We start from the raw sequence: 23,391 nt of genomic DNA, 5'->3' as shown, positions 1-23,391 counted from the left end.
ATTCTCTTTTTGGCAGTGATTTTATATATTCTAAACAAAAACTCCTGTCTTTTCACATTACTGTTGTATATCTGAATTCAAGTATCTCTTATAATATTGGGTGTGTTTTTACTTGCTCTATCATTGGCATTTCCAATAGTTGTATGGTGGTGATTTGGAACCTAAATAAAGACATCTCTAAAGTATAATGATAAAATCAGAAGAAAAATGGAGTGTGGTACTGCAAAATTTGGCCCCTTTTACACCCTTCACCCCTCCCTGCCTCCAGGGCTGAAGTTGGCTGAGCCACAACTAGTTTAGTTGAGAAGTTTGTTTACAGCCATATGCATGGGACTTTTATTCTGTATATGTTACAAATAATAGCTTTGGACTAATAGGAAGATCTTAGAATGTTACCCTGACATCTGTAAGTCATTATCAGAAGTTACATTCCTGGTCTGAGGATCTCTCCAGCTTTCCCCTCCTCCCCTTCTCCCATCACTCTGCTGGAAAAAAAAAGCCAGCCCCTGTATGTTCCTATATCTCTTATAGTAGCTAAGAGGGATAATCCTCAGGTGGTAGAAGTCTGATCTCTCTCCTATCAACAGTGGCTTGTCTACATGACAACTGCTGTAATAATAGGGGAGGAAAAAAAAATGGAAAAAAAATGAAAACAACTTTTGTGAGAGAAAATTATCTAGTGAACATATGTCTAAATGCTGAAGTTTGCAGGCTTTTAAATCTGGTGTGGCCTGATTCAGCCACTCTTACTCAAGTCAATGTACAAATCGTCCCAATGAGTAGAGCTAACAGGGCTGGGCGCTCAGCTGAGTAATGCGGTGTCCTACAAGAAACAAAAGGCAGCATCCTACAACAAAGTATGTACTTCTTGTCTTTGCTGATTTTGGCTCGATCCTCATCTTTGTTTGAGTGTTGATCTTTGGCTAGTATGTGTTTACTAGTACCAACAGGAGATTTGAGCTCATGTAAACTGAAATAGTGAGCGGTTCCAACTTGCATCTCTCCAGGTAGATCACCTCATTAGGGCTTTAGTCAACACAACTGAAGTCACGATACAAATAATTTCATTAACTCAGAGTGGAACAATTTACAAACTTACTGGTAAACACATCAGTAATTTGTTGAACTGAGGCTTGACGAAGATGTGCGCTGTTGATTAAGTTCCCTAAAAACTTGACAGGCAAAGATGGGTAAGCTGGTACCCTAAACCAGAGCATCAGAATAATCCATGCACTGTTCTAGCATGTAGAACAAACACATGTTAATACTAAAAGTAGGAAAGTAAAGCCACTTTGTAATTTTTTTTGGACATGTATACAGAAAAGGGAGAGAAGAATGCAATCATAATATATTGCAATGAAAACATTTTGTGAAATTTCTCAAATTAGCAGATAGTTTTTTGTAAGCTCTCTTGTCAGACCCATAAATTAGATGAAAATGATTTTTGCTAATTTTATTAAATTGAAGGGAAAAGTTTAATCTGACCAATTTTAGCGTATGCAGAAAATGTGTGGTAGATGACTGTGAAAGACTAGCAGACAATTTCTATGTGTGATTGATTGTGTCTTTCTTTGTATCTACTAACATTAAAACCCAAGTGATAACACATTTCTACATCACACAATTCATGAAAATGTAATTAAAAATTACAGGTAGTTTTGAAGTGTTTTCAAAAGGGTGTTCATTCTTTTGAACGTTTGTAAATGTTACAAGGACTGTAGGAAAGCAGAAAGAGATGAGCTGAAAAAAAAAAGCATTGCTCAAATTTACATAGCTAAATTTATCAGTGGGCTTGTATAATGCTTTCCTTTCTAGTCTGTGATAAGCCCCATGGGCAGTATCTGCATTTGTTGGCAGATGAAAGATGGGAGCAGAGGGAGGTGTTTCTCATTTAAATGGACCTTTTTTTTTAATAACCAAGAAAGAAGGTATCCTTTTACCGTACTTAGCTATATATACTTTGTTATTTAAAATTTCCCTGACTGTATTAATAGTATAGCACAGCTTCCAACTAATATCATTTGTGGTGGGCGTGGGAGTGAAGACCTCATAGTTGGGTTTGGGAATATCTACCACGGGAACTCTCTTATGAAATAACTGTTACTTCATGCAGTGTGGTCCATTCCAAATGCTAACCATTTACTTTTCAGATATTTTTGATGAGCCTTGCAGATAAGATATCTCTGTGGGGATTGACCTAGCTGCATTCAGACAACTAAGCTCTCACCAGAGATGCGGAAATCACCCCACTTTTCTTTAAATTTGGTCATAGAATATTAACGAGGGGAGCGTTAGTCTCTGGAGCTTCTCCCACCCTTTAACACATCAGATTCATATTAGCAATATTTACTTTCTAGAAGGGTGACTCAGTTTCAGCTGTTTTCAATTTTTGCTTATAGCACCCTGGAGAAAAATGTATATACATGTAGCAATTTACATTTTCATTCCTACATTTTATTGCAATGGAGCTGGTCACAATACCATAGTAACAGTTATTCTGCAGATTCAGTTTTGACAGCATTTGATTCTTTGCCATAGTGGAGGTGGCTGAAAGGCTTGCTCATATTAAGAACCGGTAAATCTGCAATTCTGAATAATTAAGTGCTATTATTTTGTTGACAGAAGTTAAGCAGAAGACATTTGTCTTTATTTAAAGAAATTAGGAAAAAAAAACAAAATGAAATATTCAGTGCGTTATTTTGCTTCAGGACTTGCTTTTACATGTATATGCATGTTATATTCAATAGTATGTGCAATGTGTAAAGACAATTTTACAACTTCTACAGCTGTTCACCACGTGTGGCTGCACAGGGAAAACAAGTATGAGCTAAGAATGCTCCCCAGCTTATGCCTCCATGAGAAATGTATATGGTTACAGTAAAAAATGTACATATAGACATAGTTAATAAAATGCTAATAGTTACCAAGGACAAAGTTTTGAGTAGTACAACAAACCTGTATTTCAAATACTACAAGTGGAAGAGGTAATTCTATTAAACTGCTGAATATGTTGGTTGGGACTTTTTTTTTTTTTTTTTTTAGCCACAGAAATAGAACAAATACACAAAAACCAACAGAGGCTTTAGTTTTAGTACTCAGGATGAGAATTGCTCTTAAACATTAACTGTATTTCTTGTAATTAGAAAAAAGAGCAGCCCAATCATATTTTTTGTCTGTCTTTTGTTAACTTGGAATAACAGATGCTATGTTAACCTTTCTGCTGTAAGGATGGTTTAGTTTGTTGCCATCACACTTTTTTATAAAAGAAAATATATCGTATCAGAGAAACCACTCTTGGTTTTGACTTAAAAAAAAAAAAAAAGTGTTCTAATAGCTATGCTGAATAAGTCTGTTTTATCATGAATGTATGTGGTATTTATCATGCAACTGTTTAGAAGAAATGACCTTAGTAATCCCTTCTGCATTAAAGAGAATTTGGTACCTTTTGTATTTCTAACTTTGAAGTTTTGGACACAAAGAATTCAGTTGTTTTCAGGGATCAAAATTCCATTTCATACGATAAAATATGAGTGCTGTTGAATATTTTTACCTTGAAGAACTAAAACCATTTTAGCAATAAATGTAAACAGAAGATGTTGTCTCCTCTGGTATATCTGCATCACACATACACGTATGGATGTGTAAGGCTCTAGGTGTAGTCGCTTGTGTTTTTTTCAAGAGGAGAAAAAGGACTGTGGAGAAGATATCCTACAGTTTCTTGGTGGACAGTCAGTGAAGTTCTCCCTTGCAGAAGGCCAGTACAAAGCCTAGACACCACGTGGAGTCAAAATAGCAACAGAGAGAGGCAGAGCAGTACATGGATGTTGTTTCACCCCTATGAAGCAGAGATGTTAAAATGTTTTGTGAGTTTGAATTCACTCTGAACATGAACATTTTGGAACAGTATTAGAAGCATCTTTCTGACAGGCAGCAAATATTAGTGCTACCAGTGTCCTGCAGTATCTTGTCCTAAATTTTCTCTGGTGCATTTGGATGACTGTAGAACAGTTAGACTGAAATTGCATCCTATGAGGTATATGGGGTATGTCTACTTCAGCATTTTCAGGTTGGACCAGGAGCAGGCTTTGGAATTGAACTTTCTGGTCATTCCCACCCATGGGGTTTGGTTCATGTGATGGAGCCAGTCTTAGTACACAAATGGGATGACTCCTGGGTGAAATTAAACTGTGACCCAGGAGCACACATAACATGCTCCAGCAACTAGCAGATGTGCAGTCCACACTGCAAATGACTGGAAATAAGTCTCCCTGAACTGTGTATAGTGTAGATATCAGATCCCAACACACAGATTTTGTTCTGTTGAGCCCTTTCTATTGTATTGCACTAGTTTTTAATAGAGATATACCCCTAGTCTGTTCATTAACACATCTTGCTTTAAAAATAACAAACAAACAAAAAACATGATTATGGGAATTTGTTCTTGTATCTCATGTTCCTTCTGGAATTAATTTCTGCTCATTAACAAAGTGGTTGGTCTATTTCATGTGAGAAACAGGATGAGACAGATGGAGGCCAGCCAATATTCTTTAGCATGGGGCCTTTCTCACCCTCATAGTGATAGTTCTGTGGCTCACTCATTAGGAACAACTTTTAGTGTAGTTATCTATTCTGTTTCTTTTGACTCTTGATATTAATATACATAGATATCTGGGTATACTGGTATATAAGCATCATGTAAAAATGTGTCCTCTTTGCTGATAGCGTAACAAGGACCTCACCAGTTTCTAGAATTTCCTGTATGTCTGTATTTGGCTGCATCAGTATATTTTCTAGGGTAGGTAAATGTTGTCCTTCCACGCTTTAAAAAAGTATGTTGCATATAATTATTTTTTGTTTATTTTTGCAAATAACAAGTGAAAGAAATGAGGTATTGAAAAGAAAATGCAAGCACATGTTGTTGCTTAGTAGTCTTGGTCTCTTACACCTTGTGCAAGTTGAATATTTTAGATACATTTTGATTAGTTCAAAAAAGCATAAATTTTTCAGTATGAGCTTAGAAGCCTCTTGCAGGTCTATATTGCAGTGGTGGACACCTACCATTCCACTTCAGAAAAAAGATTTTGGTGCAGATGGAGCTCCCAGTTCTCAGAATGAATCTAATCCTTAAGCAACAGCAAAATCAAAAGGCTTGAATAGAAATTTTACTAGATATATAAATTCATGATCTCTGCTAAAGTATAACTTGTCTTTGATTGCCATTTTTTTTTCTTTTTGACCACAGCTTTCAACAGCAATGTGTGGATTTCTTTTCTTTTTTTTTTTTTTGTCTCTCAGATAAACTTCATATGATTCAATAGACGCACAGCTCAGACGTGCTGACTGTAAGCAACCTGTTTTGTACAAAAGGTTCTCTCTCTGTGATAGAGCTGGGCCTGGATTGTCCCCGCTCTTAAGCGATGTCCATGTGGTAACATTGGGAAGATTCCTGAGGGGCTTCTGGCTGTGACATATTTAGCTTCCTTCAGCTTGTTATCACCTTCATATTTGACATTGCCAGTTCAGTGGAACAGATAATTCAGAAATATACCACACGGTTGTCAATGTTAAGTTGTGCAAGGCAGGGGATGTTGGTGGGTTACAGGAAGCAGCTGTGAGAATTACCAAGGCTTGTGTTTGGGCCCTTAGTGAGGAATACTAATGAAACTACAGCTAGTTGAGAATACTTGGGACTGTTTGTGAACTGATACTTCATGTCTTTGTCTTCAGATCTGTTCTGTGATTGGTGTTATTGGTTAATTTGTTTTCAGTTGCTTTCAGATTATCTCTGCAGACTTCTGTGTTGCAAGATTGTCTTTCTCCACAAGCTCCACTGTCACTAGTGCAGTCAAGAGATGTGCTTGAAGTGATGCTTATTCCCATGCAATTGCCCTGGATCGTCAGTTTCTCACAAGGGTTCCCTTTTCCAGAACTCAGCCTTTCTCCCAGGTGCAGAACCTGCCCTGTTGTCTGCTTAGTCTGGCTTTGCTAAGCATCTGAATGCTCTGGTAAGACCATTCTTTCCTCTTGAGGTTTGGTAAAGATGTAGATAGGAAGGGGGCTGGGTTGTTTTTTGTCTTTTTCTTTCTAGAGATCTCTCTTGATCTTTTGTGTGTGTGAGAAGGAACAAGAAGCTTGTGTTTGGCTTTTTTTTAATGTGTGAATAGGAACAAAGAGTGGATTTTGATAGCAGTTCACACACATCTGCTCTAAATAATTGATACTTTATGAATCAATGTATGACATGAAAGTCTTCAGCAGAAAATCATGTGTCAAATTTAAGTATAAACCCTTCAGATATTATATGTGTGCACTTGTCTTACATCTTCTCTCAGACTCTATGAAGGACTGCTAAGATTGATAGGTCACATTCCCTGGCACATGTATTATTCTTATTCCAAGGACAATGAACTCGCACATGGGAAAAAATAAACGAATATCCAGCATAAGGCATTAATCAGTAGCAGTCTAAGGCAAAATAATGAATGTAACTTACTATAGGTCACTTGGAGAGAAGAAACTGAGATCCAATACTTGCAAAAAAGACTCTAATTTTTATATGCATACAAAAAGACAAAAGAATGTCTTCTGAATTAGTATCTAAAAAAAAGTGTAGTATATGTGAAAGAACAACTTTTACATTAATTCGTAATTCTAGCTAGATTTAAACTGAAAGCTACATAGGAAAGTATAAAATTAAGCATTTTTACACATTTATTTTGTAGTAGTCTGTAGGAGCAATTCTAAAACTAACCAGGAATCAGCAGCGCAGAATTCCTTCCTTGAAGTTTTGGAGCTCAAACAAGAAATAAGAAACTACTCTGATTCCCAAATCCAGAAATTTTGCCATGGGTTGGTATTTAAGTTCCTATCTAATGTGTTTAATTAGGTGACTTTTCATTATGGGGCAGCAGTTTTGGAAGCAGAGTATATACTGAAAAGATACTTAGCTTGTTCCACTTTAAAATGTCAATGCCTATTTTGGTCCCCAAAATATCTTAATGTATAACCTTATAAACATCTTAAATGAACAATCTCATGACCTCCTCATCCTCAAGCCCCTTTGCAAACAGACTGATAACAAAGTGTTAGCTTTATTTAATAAAACAAGGACTTGTTTTATTTTTAAATTCAGAGGAAATATTTTCTAAATTCATTGGGATTTATAGGTAGATTCTGAAAATCTAGCCAGTTTTATTTCAGGACAGAACTGCAGCTTAAGCAGTCTTATTTCAGGTATTTTTACTGTGCTGGATGAAATTTAATTTATAAAAGATCATGACTGCATATGTACCTGCTTGATTTTTCTCTGCTTCATTTGTGAGGCTGTCTGTACTTGAATCTCCTTCCATTTCTATGTCATGACCCAGTGGACTATGACTTGCAGTCAAGTCAGATTGAGAAGACAAGAAAAAAAGAGAAACAAATCAACAAAAGATCAAAAGAGCTAAAAGAAAATATTCAGGCCACAAAACTAATACAATGTGTCAAGACTTAGTATTCAATTATTTTGTGCATTCTTTTCTTTCTCTTACCTTAGCTAATGTAAGTTGTTAGCTCTCTAGGCAACAGTTTTGTCTTGATGTTTTTCAGTATAACCTTTGGCACCACGTAGATATTATATAAATAAAAAATAATAAAGTAATTAGACCTTTGTATACATTAGAAGATTTTAGCTTTGGTATTTACATCTTGGCTGCACAGAATTCTATCCATAATATGGTCCCAAAACCACAAACATGCAGTATGCTTTTAAAGTTGAAAACAGAATACAGCAATTTGGGACCCAATACTGCAGACCACATATGCAATTTTAGTCTTATGTATACTTTCATGGGTTAAGTATTCACAGGGGTGAATATGAGTTATTTAATATGTGGGCTTTAATGTGAAAGTTTGTGTATATGTCATTTAACATTTTTTTACGACCTCTATTAAATTCTAGGTGTTTTATGATCAAATCTAAAGAGAATTGTCCAGAACTAAAAAGTTTAAAGTCACCTATTGACTTCTGCCTATTTGATTAGGTTTTGGATTTGGCTCTAAACAGACAACGTGCAGTGTGGGATCCAGCCAGAAAGAAGTGATTGAACAGTGAAGGTATGCTAGTTTCACATTTTTCTTGTTTGATCTTTTGTTGATTTTTCCCTTCTCTCATACAATCTCTTTCTTTCCTCCCTCTTCTTGTCGGTTGTGTTTGCATTTGTTAGGTTGAGGGCCTATAAATATCTTATCAGAAAAATGTTGGAAGGAGGGTAAGGGACATATCAGACCCGGTCAAAGTGGAGTGCTGGGTATAGGGGAGTCTGTGCAAGGCATGCAGGTAAGAGTAGGAGGCACAAAAGGGATGGTTAGTCACGCTGGAGTTTTCTTGTGATTTTTTTTTCTCCCTTTTTTGTTCTGGAATCTTTGGGAATGTGTTATTTAAATTTAGATATGTAGCATCAATTTTGAGCTCAAAGCCCATGGTACCTTCCAGAATAGGGTTGTATATGACTTGACTACCCTTGGAAGTTTTCCAGATTTGCTGCAGCACTTGAAACTCATTCCCTGTCTTAATCCAAAGTAACTTTCAAGTGTAGACAGGCCTAACAGTTCAGCACTAACATTTACTTAACTTTGGCAAAAGTTTCAGGTGTTCAAGGAATGCACAATCATTCAGTAAGGAATGCAGAATTTTACCTCATTCATTTGTATTAATGAGTTATTTCCTAAGAGGCTTTTGATGGCTTCATTTTGGTAATTGAACCTTCAAATTAAGGCTGTATAGACAAAGTCATAAAACTACTTGTAAGTAAGAGTTAGTCCTTACTAATGTCTGAGAATCATTTCTGTGATCTTGAAATACTTTGGTAGGAAAATATTTTCATACTAAGTTGCTCATTTATGGAAATAATGTGCTTTCAGAATTAGAATATCCAAGTCAATATGGAAATCAATATTTTGTAAAGCTGTATACCCTCTATTTCTTTTGGTGGGTGAAGCGCTTTTAAATAGTGCTATAAATAGGCCAAGTGACCATCAAATGCCTACATACTGCAGTAACTATTTTGAGTATACTTCTGCTTGTGGAAATGGATTCATCATAAGAATATGTTCAATAGCAGGAATCATATTCATTGTTGTACTAACTATACAGCACGTAGTCCCTAGCTCCATGTTTAGTTCCAAAGCCCCAGTCTAGCATCATTACTGAAGCCAGAGATGATTCTGAGTTCCATAGAATTGCGGAGATTACCCAGGCAATGATGTTTTTTGTATGGCAACGTTTTGAGAACAAACTAGCTCCAATTCTGTTGTTAAACTCCAGTGTACTAAAAAATGTTAGTTTATGTGAAATTTGATTTCACAGGAAGTTGAACAGCATGGCTTTAGTTCAAAAAATAAGCATTGGCTTACTATAGATAACACTATGATTGTCAATAGTTTCTGCTTAAAATTATGTGCTTCAAGTTATTTGCTGAATCAGTGGTAAATGTGCTAAGCATCTTGCACAGCTGAGCTCCTTGCTGGGTAGCCAATGTGTTGAGCACTCAAGAATGTGGCTGATGGCAAGGCTGTTAGGCTTCTGCAAATCCAGAGTAACGTGGGATGCGTCTGTACGTTATAACTGTGATCTTTGAGTTTGGGCTGACCAAAGCTGGGATATCTACGCAGCTTAGAACTGTAAAGATGCAAACAAAATAATACGGAATCGTATCCACTTTAATAAAGCCTGTCCCTGAAAAGGATTGATTAGTTAGATTGGTTGTCATTTTAATGCATTGATAGTGCTTCTTAATCAGCAGTTCTTAACTAACAGTTCTTAACCATTATCACTGATAATGGTGAAAACAATTCGGCTGTGTACAAAGAATTTGATTTTACCAAGACTTGTGCATACATGTCATACACTTGAACAGTTCTGATGGCTGCTCATTTGAATGAGTGTAACCTGTTTAATTTAATCTTTGCAGAATTGGGACCTAAGTGAGTTTTTAAAATAATAAAAATCACTGGTCTGCTTAAAAGTTTCAATCCCATTTTTAATCAGCACTCTGGAATTTCAGGTAGCGGAGGCAAAGTAGACACAATATGCCTTGAAATATATGTGTTGCTTTTGGTGCTGTAGAATATTAATTTTCTTCTTTGTTGAAGGGACTTCCCCCACCTCAACATCTCTTGCAAAAATTTCGCATCCTACATATAGACTTAGAATGATAAGAGAGGATTATATCATGTTCCAACATGCACAACTTTTCAAACGCTTAAAAATAAATCAAAAAATGTGTAAGTGCGTTTAGGCTGCCAACAAGCAGCCCGAACTTGTATTTTACTTGTCTCTGCAAGTTTTATAAGCCTATTCACTGAAATATTTAATGCAAACTAAATGCTTGTTATAGCAACCATTGATTTACTTGCAAAAGGTCTTACGCACAGATAATGTCAACGATCTGAGGCCCAGTCTTTTGTGAGGTGCCCGGCACTTCCCAAGACTAAGCTGTGTACTGAGCCTCTTATGTGCAGAGCTGTGTGCGATCCATCCAAAGGGTGAGAAAGCAAAATTAAGTGTAGGTGGCAATGAATCTTTTTAGGTTGCAAATTGGCATTTTCAAGAGTGGGCATTGTTGGAACTCTTAGTGCACTTCTTGATGAACTCATATAGCACTATGAAAAACAAACAAAAAAACACCACAAAACGATTAAACTAGTCTATCCCTGCATGTTCTCCATAGAAATACAAGAACATTTGCTTGTTCAGGTAATAATATGATCAGGGCTCAATTTTGTGAGGGGAGCTGAGTTAAGGCTCGCGAAGCGCCAGCGGGGCCAAGCGTTAGCACCGCTGTGACAGGCCGTGAGGGGCACCAGGTCGGCGGGTCAGCACCGCCCGGCCGTGGGGGCCCCGGGAGCCCCCTTGGGGCGCACTTCTCCCGTCGCCCTCGCTGCAGGACCAAATCGCTGCGGCGGCGAGAGGAGGTTGCCGGCGCGCCCAGGTACCACACGGGCCACAGGGCGGCAGGGCCGCGGCGGGCGGAGGCAACGGCGGGGCCGTGACGGCGCCGTTCCCGTCCCCGCCCCGCGCCCAATGGTGGCGCGGCCCCGCCTCAGCCGGCCCGGCCCGGCCGGGCCCCGCCGTGTGCGCCGCGCTGCCGCCATGGGGTTACTGGCGGGCTGGGGGCCGGCCGGGAGCTGCCTCCTCCTCCTCCTTCTCCTCCTCCTCCTCCTCCTCGCCGCCTCCTCCCGCGCACCGCGGGCCGGGCAGTAGCGGCCTCGGCGAGGGCTGCCCTCCCGTGCCGTGCCGCTCATGGCGTAGCCGCGCTGCCGCGCGCCTGCCCCCGCGGGACGCGGCGCGGATAGAGCCACTGCCAGGTACGTACGGCCGCCGCTACCCCGGGCCGGGCGGAGGTGCCGCCGAGGGGAACCTCGGTGCCTGTCACCCCTCGGAGCCGGGGCGGCGGGGGGCGAGGGCTGACAGCGCCCGTCGCCCGCCGGCAGCGCGCCCGGTGGCGGCGGGCAGGCCTGTGGGGAGGCACGCGGGAGCTCTGGAGCAGGCAAGCTGCAGGTGTCCCGAGGTAACTGGGGCGTCAGCGTGTGCTGGGCGACGGGCCGCGGCAGTGACACAAGGGTGCCAAGCGCAGTGCTCCGCAGGTGTCAGTGCCGCTGTGCGATTTGGGGTCACCGTACCCGCTGTGAGGCCAGCCGGTGAGATTGTTACTGTAGGAGTGTTGTGTGAAGTTGGTGTTTGTGGAGGTAACAGCTGGTACCGTGCTGCTTCTCTACGACTTCACTGAGAAGCCGCTGCCCTGCGGGATTTATACTGCGTGCATCGCAGTGGATGCGCTGGAGTCGGTTGACTGCGGCCTTTTGAGCACACCTCTCTTTGCAGCCCTGCGGCGTTTGAGTCAGGGGGTCATCAAGTAACTTCTTGAACTTTCCTCAGTGTCAGCCGTCCTTGTAAGTCCAAAGTTACTGTCATTGAAGACAGGCAGTGTTGAAGATGATGTGTCTTGTCCTTGTAAAATTCCAGGTGTGTTGTATGGTTACGCCTTTTCCACATGCTGGGGATGTAACCAGGTGTAAATCTACTGACTTCAGTTCTATGAAGCTGTAGCTGTTATAGTTTAGCTGCTGTCACTTACTGTTTTCTTCTCAAATGCATTATCATCATCACGGTTCAGTTTTAATAGCAACCTCTTAACTGGGTTTGTAAAACTTTGCATTGAGTTTGGAGGAGAAAGACTTGGACGATTAAGTGCCGTGATTTTGTTCTGAGACAGAAATTTTCCTGGTTGAGTCTCTTTCTATACCAAACTAAGTATTATGGATGATGCCCACCAGGCTGATACCAGACCCCTGCTGGGGATGGATCCCGCAGTGGATGGGGGAGCCTCCTGCTCTTGGACAGGACTTGTGGCACCACCTGGGTTCTGCTCACAGGGACCTGCAGTCTTGGACAGGGAAGACCTTAAGACTGTGTGTGTGAATACAACTAATTCTAAAGCCATGTATCTGTCTGTTTACTGTTTTTTTGCCAGGAATACTTTGTTTCCTTGCAGTCCACACAGTTTTTCCATGAACCCCAGAGACAACATAAGTTGGTAGGTGGATTTTAATTAGCACTGCACAGGTGTCCTGCCAAAGCATTTCCGAGAGTGTTAGCAAAACCTTCTTGGCAGATGCATATTCCTTCGAAGAGCTCCAGCTTAACTCAAGGAAGCTCACAGGGTTGGAATCCCAGTCAAGGACACAGACCTGAGCCCACGCCGGGTGCTGCATCTGTGCTTGGGTTCCCTGCCTGGCTGAGGGAGGAAGGGAGGGCCGTGTTGGAGGGGGCAGGCTGTTGGCTTCCTTCAGTGAAGAGTCCTTTATTCTGCGACTTGCTTCCCTCAATTGTTTGCTGTACTCCAACCTTGTTAAGCTTAAAGTGACACTTCAAAATTTTTCCTCTTCTGCCCTGCTTTCTCTCTCTCTGGGGAGGTCTTCTTTGATTCTGACGCGTGTTTCAACTTCGGGTGTGTGTCCAGAGCCTCATCTAGTCACAGTGTGTAATGATGTGATTCCAGTGGATGTGATTCCTTTTAAAAAGTAAGTTCCAATTTTTATTTCTCTAGTATGCAAAACATCTCTTAGTACCATAGCATCTTGATGCCTACCTCTAGGAACAGTGTTTTGAAGTTAATTGCTAACCAGCAGGGGGAACACAAAACATTGTCTCTGAAGTCTCTCTTCATACCACATCTGCAGTTTGTTAAAACTTTGGGCCTGTACTTTTGATAGTATTTGTTTAAAAGATGAGTATCAATTTAATTGAAAAAAAATATATACGTTAGAATAAATGCATTATTTTTGTACACATGCTTCTTAGTTTGCTCTAATAAGCATGTTTCCCATTCTTCTGAATGGAATTTTGTCATACTAGCCAGAACAGAACTTGATAAAAGTTTATTTTATTTATTTAAGTGAAATTTTTCTTTGAAAACATTTATTTTTGAAATTTATATTTTGAGTAATCCTGTAAAGCTTTAGACAATGAGCTAGCTAGAATATTTTGAAAGTAGAACTAAAGTTGAGTGTCAAAAAAGTTGTATTCTCACAAGAAACTATTCCCAGTATTTAGGGTTTCCATAAGAGAGAATGCTTTTAGTTATTCTCTTAGGTTTTAAGAAGTCACGACCAGCTTATTTTTGTAAAGGTCAATTGACACTCCTAGCGTGGATCAGTAATGATTTTTCCATTTGGTTTATATTGGCGTAACAATTGATTACTTCTTTTGTTCTCAAAATAAAGGTTGATAATCAAAGATTATCTTCATGACTCACATTGATCCATATTGCTTTTCAGTCTCTGAAGCCTGATGTACCCAAATGAGAAATACTTAATGTATGGATATACGAACAGATTGCTGAATGCTAAGTAAAGATGGGAATTTGCAGCATGTCAGCTCTTTCCTGGTAAGAGTCAAAGAACAGGCTCTTACCCTGCAGTAAATGTGAGATACCTTGATGCTCATACTTTGAGGGTAAGCAGTCTTTCACTGATGACAGGGTAAAAACATGCCTGGAGGCATTTGCTATGGAGCAGCAGATTTGCCCCAAGACCAATAGTGACTGATAACAATTGTGTATTCTCGTAGCCCTAGGTCTTAAAGCAAGTGGAGACAGTATATAGTTTCATTGAAATGAGCAGTCCCAGATCATATTTACAGGAAGGGGTAAGCTCCTCTGGTTGTATACTCATTAAATGGCTATGAGGATAAATGTTTTCCTCCCCGTTGTTTCAGCAACCAGGTATGTGCATATTCCAATGGCCGCATGTTCTTCTCTAGGAGCGTTATCTGATGTTGCCAGACATTGAAGGTACTAAAAGGTCCATGTTAATTTCCATTGGCAGTCTCCCTCTTCCATTGTTTTCATTCTGATTATATCCATAGGGAATCACAAAGCTTTTATCCCCCGTACGTTTCTCTGAGATGCCAAAGTATGTAGTTCGTAAAGTCAGTGTGAGACTTCTGCTTTAATTTTATTTGGAAATAGTGCTAAAGCTTTTCCAAATCTGTATTACAGTTCTTTTGTCTGATACCTACAATAACATTCTGTTGACATTTAAGACATGAATTATGAAGTCATAGGCAGTTTATATTAGAAAATACTCTGTAGGATACAGTTTGCAAATATCTTTGGAATCACAGTACTTTTGATCTAATTCCACAAAATATTTGCGTATTATAAATAGACATTAGTTTGAGAGTAGTAATATTTGTGGTGATGAACAGTGGTATGCTAGTTTCTAGCCACTTCATGAGCAGAAGCATGTTTTGCCATAAAAACGTACTAGCAAAGAAGCAGTGCAATTGCTCTGTTCGTAACTGTGGATTCTTATTTTCATGTGCTGGCAGTAATCCAGTAGAGCAGCATTTCTTGCACTCTGACAGCAATGATTAACTCTCCAATAGCCAAAATGAAACAGATTTACATAACTTGAGATATTATTGAAAGAGGGACTTATATACTGACAAAGTAGTAGTTTTAATCCCCTATCTTTTTATTTCCTCTCTGTCAAAGTACATTTTTGAAAAAAAACCAAACACATCCTTTATGACCCTAAGTATCCAAATGGTCAAATTAGTCAAGTTCAGCAGAGAACATTTTGTATTTTACATAGCGTATGCTATATTAATGAATTGTTTGGCTTACAAATAATTGTTTGGCAAAATATCATAGTTTATGATGTATTTATGGTGAAATAATGAATTTATTGGGGAAAACGTGAAAGTCTTTAGTCCATATCCATTCTATGAATAGTACTTTAAATTTAGCTGTAGCTGCTTATTGTTAACAAATTGAATTGCATTATATTTAATAATTCTTTTTAATGGTTTTTCTAATTTTAACAGAGTAGTTGGCCAACTTCAGATTTTTATCTTGCTGTTGCAGCATGTTGTAAAATTTTGGGAGTCAGCTGGAAAGGGCGTCTGTTTCAAATAAGCTTAGTTCTGACCTTGCAAGAGACCTGTTTAGATTCTGGTAGAACAGCTTATCTGTAGGTCATGGGTCTGAAACAGCTTAATTATAGAGCTCACATATAGGCTGTTGTTCTACATAGAAGGCAGTAGGGTTTGTGAGACGTAACGTTAATGATTTTGAAAAAGAATGGAAATTCAATTACATTCTGATTTGATTTGTAAGCATAGGCATTTCTGTTGGAAATCTTTATAGGTTCATTGTATGACAGGGACTGTTAAGAATAAATAAAAAATTCTCAATGTATCAAAGGAGCTTACTGTGTAGTATAGATCTGCTGAATACATGCGTTTCCTTGCCAAGAAGCTGGAGGTGGATTGTAGAACTATATATCCTTGTTTGTCTTAGATTTATAGAAGTAATTCATTAGGCTATAGCTATATTTGATGCAACACGATTGAGAACTGTGGTAGTATTATATCAACAGTGGTGTATTTGTTTTGGTTTTTGACAATGACTTGAGTGAAGCAAAATTGTGTTCTGATTTACAGAACAGCTGTTGCAGCATTTGAAAAGATAGATAGGCTTTTTCTCATATGAAGACTATTACATTAGTGGACCAAGTCTGTCCTCCAGTCTATGCAGCTTGTGTTATGCGATGGATGAGTTCCCCCCTCTGCTATTTGAAATGACCAGTGTTCCTGAATTCTTGTAGATCAGTGATTTGGTTCACTCTGAGATAAGGTGCAGTAATTTTCCTTGTGCATACAAGATGCACAAATTATTTATATGAACTTAGAAATTCATTGTGGCCTTCTATTTCCCTAACTTTGTGTTCAAAGCTTTTTGCAGTCTTTATATGTAGATATAATAAATGATGAGAGGCAGGGAATTTTGTACAATAAAATTATCTGGGAGTATATGCGATTTCTGAGCAGAGTATGCCAGTGATACATATCCTCATTGAAACAAATCCTCCTAACAGTGCTAATAAATGATAGTTTTTATGAAAAAAGTTTTGTCTCAACCTGAATGTTTCTCTGCCAAACAAATTAAATTACACTGGTTATTTGGCAGACAGTGAGGGGTTACTCCTACATAAAGGGAAGCTCCTTTTGACTCATTCTTTTAACTGTATGGCAGTTTGAGGTCTTCCCTATTTGTGTGGGAGAAGTTTCCTATCTTACAGATGTACATCTGCAAATTTAGTGGCTGACAGCTAGCTTTTGATAAATGTGTTTAACTTTTGTTCTTGTTTAGTAACCTGAAGAAATAATCTTTTAACCTACCTGCTTTCTAAATTGTCTTATTCTAGAGAGCAAACTTCAAAACATGCTTCTCTTGATTTTTTTTTTTCCTCCAAAATGTGGTTTTGATGATGAATGTGGTTAGTTTCAAAGCACCTAGTAGTTAATATTTTAAGCTGTTCATTTATGTCTTGTAGCATCTTACGACCGATGGTAGTGGGGAAGGCTGATTTGTAACACTCCATCCAATTTCTCTGATCTGGGAAATGCTGGTTTTCAGTCTTCTTCAGTTTGACCACCATTCTTTTTCCTTAAGAGGCCTGCATCCTTTTATAGCAAATTTATGCTTAAAGCCATAGTCTTTTTTTTTTTTTTTGTTATTACCCCTTGCAGGCTCTCCACAATTAATTCAGACAATGACATGTATCTTAATGTATTTAATATAATTTAATGTATGCCATGGTTTCAAAACCACTTTTCTAAGTGTAGAGAGATAATTTCAGGATTTGAGATCCAATGGAGATTGATTTAGCATTTTAGCTGGTAGGGAGGTTTCACCTACCACTAGTTCTAGATAAAGTTCTAAGGTTTTGCCGTTTGGTCTCGAAAAAATAACTGTATCAGGCACTCCTTGAGAGAAGAATTTGCTGAAATCTCTCACCCTGCGTGGAAGAAGCCTTGCTGAGTTGGTTACTTTCCATCCCGCTGTGGCCCCTTTCCTGTGCATAGCCAAAAGGAGATGCTTCCCTAGGGTTCTATTGCTCTGGATAGGTGCATTAGAGCTGTTATCTATTTAGTTTAGGTGTACAATTAGAAACTGAGCCAAAAAAAAAACTTAGGATAATGAAATTTGTGTGAGGTTGTTGGCAGCTACTGTGTTTGTGAAGAGTAAGATAGTCCGGTCCAGGAAACCTATTCTGTTTCCAATTAGAAACCATAAAAAAAAATGTAATTAGGCCAAAGAAATTTAACTATGAGAAGAGAAAGTTGTAGAGATCTGTTTCATGTGGTTTATGATCTTCTTGTCCATTCAGAAGATTCCTGTACAGCGGTGATGTTTTTGTTTCAGGGTAAACTTTTCAGAAGCAGCAAACCCTGTTTAAAAAATGTGAGCCTGGTTCTTGTTAGTTGTGGTGAGATATTACTTGTTGAGTTCCTCAGGAACTTGAGTTTTATTTAGGTGTATATTTTGGATTTGGATTTCTTGTGCTGCAATGAAAACTTTAATCCCATCTTTATGTATATACAGATTCTGGATTTCACTGCTTTTTTGCTGCTTCTGCTACCCGAAAAGGTAACAGAACATCAGGAAAACAGTATATAATATTGCCACCAGTTCTCTGATAAGAGCAGTGAGATTTCTGTCAGAACTGCCTGAAATGAGATTATCTTTCTATCTTTCTAGGTAGATTATGGGGGGGGGGGGAGGGTTGTGGCCATCTACGGGTCCTGTTATGACTCATTTGTGTGTGGGACACTAGACTAACCGTGAGTTGCACAGAAAATATGTGACTGAAGCTGGTACGAGATTCCAGGTTGCTTGAGCCACTATAGCTTGAGCTGTACAGCGTCCCAATGTTTTATTTTCTCTACTCCCTTTAGGGATGCTCTGTTGTAGGATGTCCCTGAAGGCCCTGTGTAAAAACAGAAGAGCTCTGATGCCATGCTCGAGTTACACATAGGATGTTTGCCTTGTTATTAAGCTCTGTCTCATATGCCATGTGCATTCCCTTCCGTAGATTCAGTAATCTCTAGGAATTTCTGCTTTTGTCGAAAGGGAATCTGTGCTGCAAGTCTCCTTCTTCAGGAAGAATCTTGTGTACTCCTTCCACTAAAAGACTCCTGAATGCACTTCCTTCCCTTCCACCTATTGAAACCCTCCTACATCCTGATCCTGTAAGAGGCTATTCTCTTGTTTACACTTTAAGTGAAACCTTGCCCCTGAGCCTATGAAGATTCAGCAGTATACCTCACTGTGTTTGGGGGAAGGGAAGTCCTGGGAACATACAGAAGAATGACTTTTATCCTGTTTCTGTAAACTGTCTTTCACTTTTGTGCTATATTGTGCAATGATTATTCAGCTAAAACTTCCATGGTGTCTGGTTTCATGAATTTACTTTTCTGGTCTAAACTCTCAGCAATTCAGGTCAGCTCATTAAAAAAGTGTTGGGAAGCTGAAGGGAAAATGGTCATGAAATGATACTGAGAATAGACACCACCATCCAAACTGGATGTTCATGCCAGCAGCAGGCAAAATATGTACCAGGTAACAAAACCAAGTTCAGTAACATGTTGCTAAAAAGGTGAAATAGTTTTGCATATTTTGTGGACTAATGTGTGTGTATTTTGTGGCTTCCTGTAATTTGGCAAGCTACATTGTAATACATTAATATGAAAATAAATAAACAAAATGTTACAAGAGTCTGCATGGAATAGAGGGGCAAAATTGCTAAATGGCATAAAACATCTTCCCTTGGCACTTGTCCAGTTCCCATAGCCTTTAACTGTGACTTGTTGAAATGTCCCATTACAAGCACAGCAGCATGTGAACTGCTGGATATCAGAATTACTTTTTCCCTGGGCTTTTGATATGTCAGGATTTTTAGTTTTATTACTATTCATGTATTCTCTGAAAATGAAACTACTTTGATGTTTCTAAAACAGAATCTATCCCCTTAATAGTTTATGAATAAGTTACTGTTTTGAGTTCTGAATGGTGGAACTTCATGTATGTGCCTTGGACATAGGCATTAAAAATGCACACACATTTTCAGTCCCACATTAATATTTGCTAACCTTATTAGTCAGCTTCCGACTTGCGCGTGTGTAAATCACGCAAAATCAAGAGAGGATAAATGTCATCTAATAAAAAGGAAATCTACTGAAATGCAAATTTAATGAGTGAAGTTATATATAAACTTGTCCAAAACTGTTCTAAGTTTATAGAACTGCTTGTGCAGTTAACCATCTGTGAGATTTTTGTTGAGCATGGGTGCGCTTCATTACAAATGATTGTCTTTTATTACTGATGCAAGCAATATATGTATTTACTGTATTCACATGGGGAGCCAACGTGGACAAGTGGGAGAAAAACTGGTTAAATAAGCAAAATGGTTGCCATGCGTAAAACAAACAAACAAAAAGTGAAAAAGCTTTGGCTGTGAAGGCCTTCTTGGATAGCCTAGAAACTTGGGTTCACGTTGCTATGGCAAAACAACACAAAGGGACAGATCCTGCTGGCTTCACTCAAGTATCCCCATTCACTTTGGTTGGACTTCTGACGTGGTTTAGTGGAGGAAGATTTCTCGGCTCGCTTTGGCACAGAAGTGTTTGTTAGCAGTGTTGTAGAGAGCTCTGTAACCTCTGGCATCGTGCATGGAAAGAAGAGAGAATTACCAGAGTCCATGTTGATAAGGAGGAGAGGAAATGGAAGTTATTCTTCAGGCAGTAAAGGAAAAGGTTGGACAAGGAGTATGATAGAGTTAAGGCAAGGGAAGAGCTTGTATGGGAAAGGTAGGTGGTGATTAGAGAAGCAGATGGTGACTACTGGGGAAAAGGCTTAAAGGAAAAAAAAAAGGGGGGGGGGAAAAGCAAAGCATTGAGAACCCAATTTGGCAATGACTGTGGTGAATTTCTGCACTATAGAAGCCTATAATAGGAAACAAACATCCCTAAATCTGTGGCTGTGGCGTCCTGCAGTCATCTGTATTGTCAGGTTGGACTTTACTTTCTCTCGGCGTCCTTGTGGGCAAAAATAAATTTAACAGGAGAAGAAGAGTGTGTAAAAATTGAAGCTAAAGAGACTTCTGATTTGAAGGGGAGCCACGAGTAATAGTTATTTTGCTAGAAGTACAGGAAGAGGCTGAGTAGAAAAGTTCTCAAATGTTCTGCAGACACTGCTTAATCATAGTGATATTGTAGGGCTTATACTTTCTCATTTTCATGTGTAGCCCTTCAAGCACTTCTAAAGCTGAATCCTTTCATGTTTTTTTGGAGAATGTTAAACAGGCGTAGGAATAGATACAGTTCTGCTAGTGGCAAAACAGCACAGAATGTTTTCTTAGTAACAAGCCATCCCCAGAGCCTTAGGTCCTGGTAGCATCTGCCATTGAGAACTGGGAAATCCTTAGTGGAATGGTGTTTTTTTAGAGGTTATAGCATGCTTTCAACTTTTGAATTCTTGGGTCATGTTGTAGCATTAAAGGTGACTTTCTAGTTCAAAGGGTAGCTTTAAAAAAATTCACAAAAGACTGAGTTCTGAGGAAGACAGCAGGTTTGTACAAATATTTCAGCTAATGAAAGGTAGAGCAGTGACAGTAGTGTAGTGAAGTGATTTGTGTTTTGTGCTTGCTGTTGCTGGCTTAACAGATTCTTTTAAATACCACTGATGAATTAAGGAGCATTTGTTATCATCTAGTATAAAAAAGCTATGAGATCTGTCCTTTTGTAGTTAGTCAAGTTCACAGGCCAGTCAGCGTGTCCCAGTGTCCTGCAACAGCATATTATTTTTTCTTGGTTTCTAGCAAAGCTTTAGTGCATCAAAATTCTGAGGGACATACTTTAAACCTAGTTACAACCTCACTCATGCTTCCTCCTCTTCCTGTCCTTTCTGTCATGTGCTTCATTGTATGTTTTCCCCTGTACATCCTCCCAAGTCTTCTGCCCCTAAGAAAATCTCCTATTAAGGCTTTTCCTAATTTTCTCGGTTGCATTTATTCCTGTTTGCAAAGTGATACTTTGAAGTGAAGCAGTCTCTTTTGTGGTGTTTAGGCCCCTTGTTTTCATCAGGACGAGTGGCCTCCACCACAGGAAACTTCAGTAAAAACGATCCCACCAGCTATGCCTCTTGGACGATTCTTCAGTGACTCCAGATGCCCTTTTTAATTTTTATTTATTTATTTATTTATTATTTTTATTTTTCTTACAGCCTGCAGTAATATAAAACATTGGGATTAAAACAGTGTGTTAGTAATCCTGAAGCTCTCATGACATCTCTTCCTCTTCCTCGTCAAGATTTTTTGGTTATACTTTTAATATGCCCTTTCATGACCTCAGCTGCAAAAATAGCTACCCAGATATACCCCAAAGGAAAAGATGAATCTCTTGGAAATTTCTTTTGAATCTCAAATTGACTAACAGTTATGTTTATTTCTTGGATAAATAGTTAAGGTTTCCAGTGCTTTTGCACAGCTTTCTTCTCTTATTTCAAAGGAAACGTCCCCCTGTTCTGTGGACTGCTTCAACTTTTCTTAATTTGCAGGTTTCACATATTATTCTGGTTACAATACGTTTCACACTGAAGCAAAATATGGCAAGTTTTGCACCAGAAATGTTTTTTATCACCCATTTTCTTTGTTTCTCTTTGGTCCTGTCAGGTAATAGCAGCTTCATAGGTGACTTCTGAAGGACTGACACTGGATGAAACACCTGCATTCTGTGGATTGCAGGTGGCCAAATAGAAAAGGACTGCTCCCAAATATCAAACGTGCAAGGCAAACTGATGCCCTTGTTGTCTTCTTTAGTGTCTTTTTTGCTTTCAGATACCGTCACTGAAACTGCAGACCTAGTTGTTGAGCACCTTTCCAGTCACAGGTGAAGATGATCAGGTTTTCCAAAATCCTGCAAATTGTGCACTTGGTAGCTTTATTCTTAAGTTATCACATTCTGTGCTTTTTGATTTAAACTGTTTTATTTCAGAAGTCTGTGTAGCTGGGAGTTCCTAAATTCATGAAAATTGCTGTCATTTTGTCACCCTTTCACATTGTGTCTCAGTGTCTGACATTTGCTCTCCTTTTTGAATTCTGTGAACACTTATCTTCAAGCTAGTGAGCCCTTTCTTCAGAAAGCTCTTACTAATTTTCATTTAAGTTTTTATTATTCAGCCTTTGTGAGCTGGCAGAATTGAAGAGAAGCCTAGGACTTTTGGACTGGATCCGTCAGCTCTAGGTTAAACCTTGAAAATGGTTTGGTCAGTGGGTTGCGGTAGGGATAAAAATCACTCTTTTGTTTTTGCTTGGGGATGGAAATGTGTATGCATTCTCTCCCCCTTTTAAATCATTCTTCCAAAATCAAAGCTGAATTGAAACTTGGCATTTTAACATGCTTGGGTAGGTGGCCGATACAGTATGGGATGCTAAACTGTTCTTAGCAACGTAGCTTTATCTTCAGTTCTTTCCCTGTGCTTCCTATTTCTGCGCAGCTGTGTGCCTTACAAAAATGTCACTGAAGAAAGAGAGGTTTATGCTCGTGGCAGTGTGATCTAAGTAACATCTTGCATTTTCCTATTCAGTATATTACTGAGTATATGTGCTCCGTTTGCTCTTTTTTCTGGTTTCTCTTTTGTTAATTGTTGTCGAGCTGCTGATGTATAACCATTTCATCAAGTTTCAGAATGCTCATTCATTGCCTCTTTGCACTTATGTCATCTTACAGCATGTTATAATGATCTTTTATAGCTAATGTTAGCTAGAAACCTTATGATTTGCTGTATTTATCATTTTGTCTTTATGGCATCATTGAAGGTTGAGTTAGCAACCAAATACTCTCACTGAGTAGATTTAGGCTTCTCTTCATCTAGAGAAGTAGCAACAAATGATTCCAGCTCACATTTGACTTTCCAAATGATGTTCAATATCTGCCATAAATTCCTTATAGCTTGCCATTTTGGCATTAAATGTGTTTGATTTGGAATTTCGTGTTCAAAA

At 38.9% G+C, this 23,391-nt stretch overlaps 1 protein-coding gene across 5 annotated transcripts in view; it reads left to right on the top strand.

Moving 5' to 3' along the window:
- Positions 1-8,046: 8,046 nt before the first annotated feature.
- Positions 8,047-23,391, top strand: part of TGFBR3 (transforming growth factor beta receptor 3) — a 124,645-nt gene continuing 109,300 nt past the window's right edge. The window contains exons 1-3 of one of the 5 annotated variants that reach the window (XM_083847451.1): positions 11,102-11,349; positions 12,516-12,578; positions 12,958-13,065. The gene's annotated coding sequence lies outside the window, so the exon portion shown is untranslated. Of the gene's footprint in view, positions 8,098-11,094; positions 11,350-12,515; positions 12,579-12,660; positions 13,066-23,391 lie in introns of those variants that run through there. The other 4 variants (XM_083847453.1, XM_083847450.1, XM_083847454.1 and 1 more) reach the window with 4 other exon arrangements.

Source organism: Anser anser, assembly GCF_964211835.1.
Source record: "Anser anser genome assembly, chromosome: 8".
Classification (NCBI taxonomy): Eukaryota; Metazoa; Chordata; class Aves; order Anseriformes; family Anatidae; genus Anser; species Anser anser.
The sequence above is the reverse complement of the archived record's forward strand: the minus strand, read 5'-3'. Positions and strand labels throughout refer to the sequence as shown.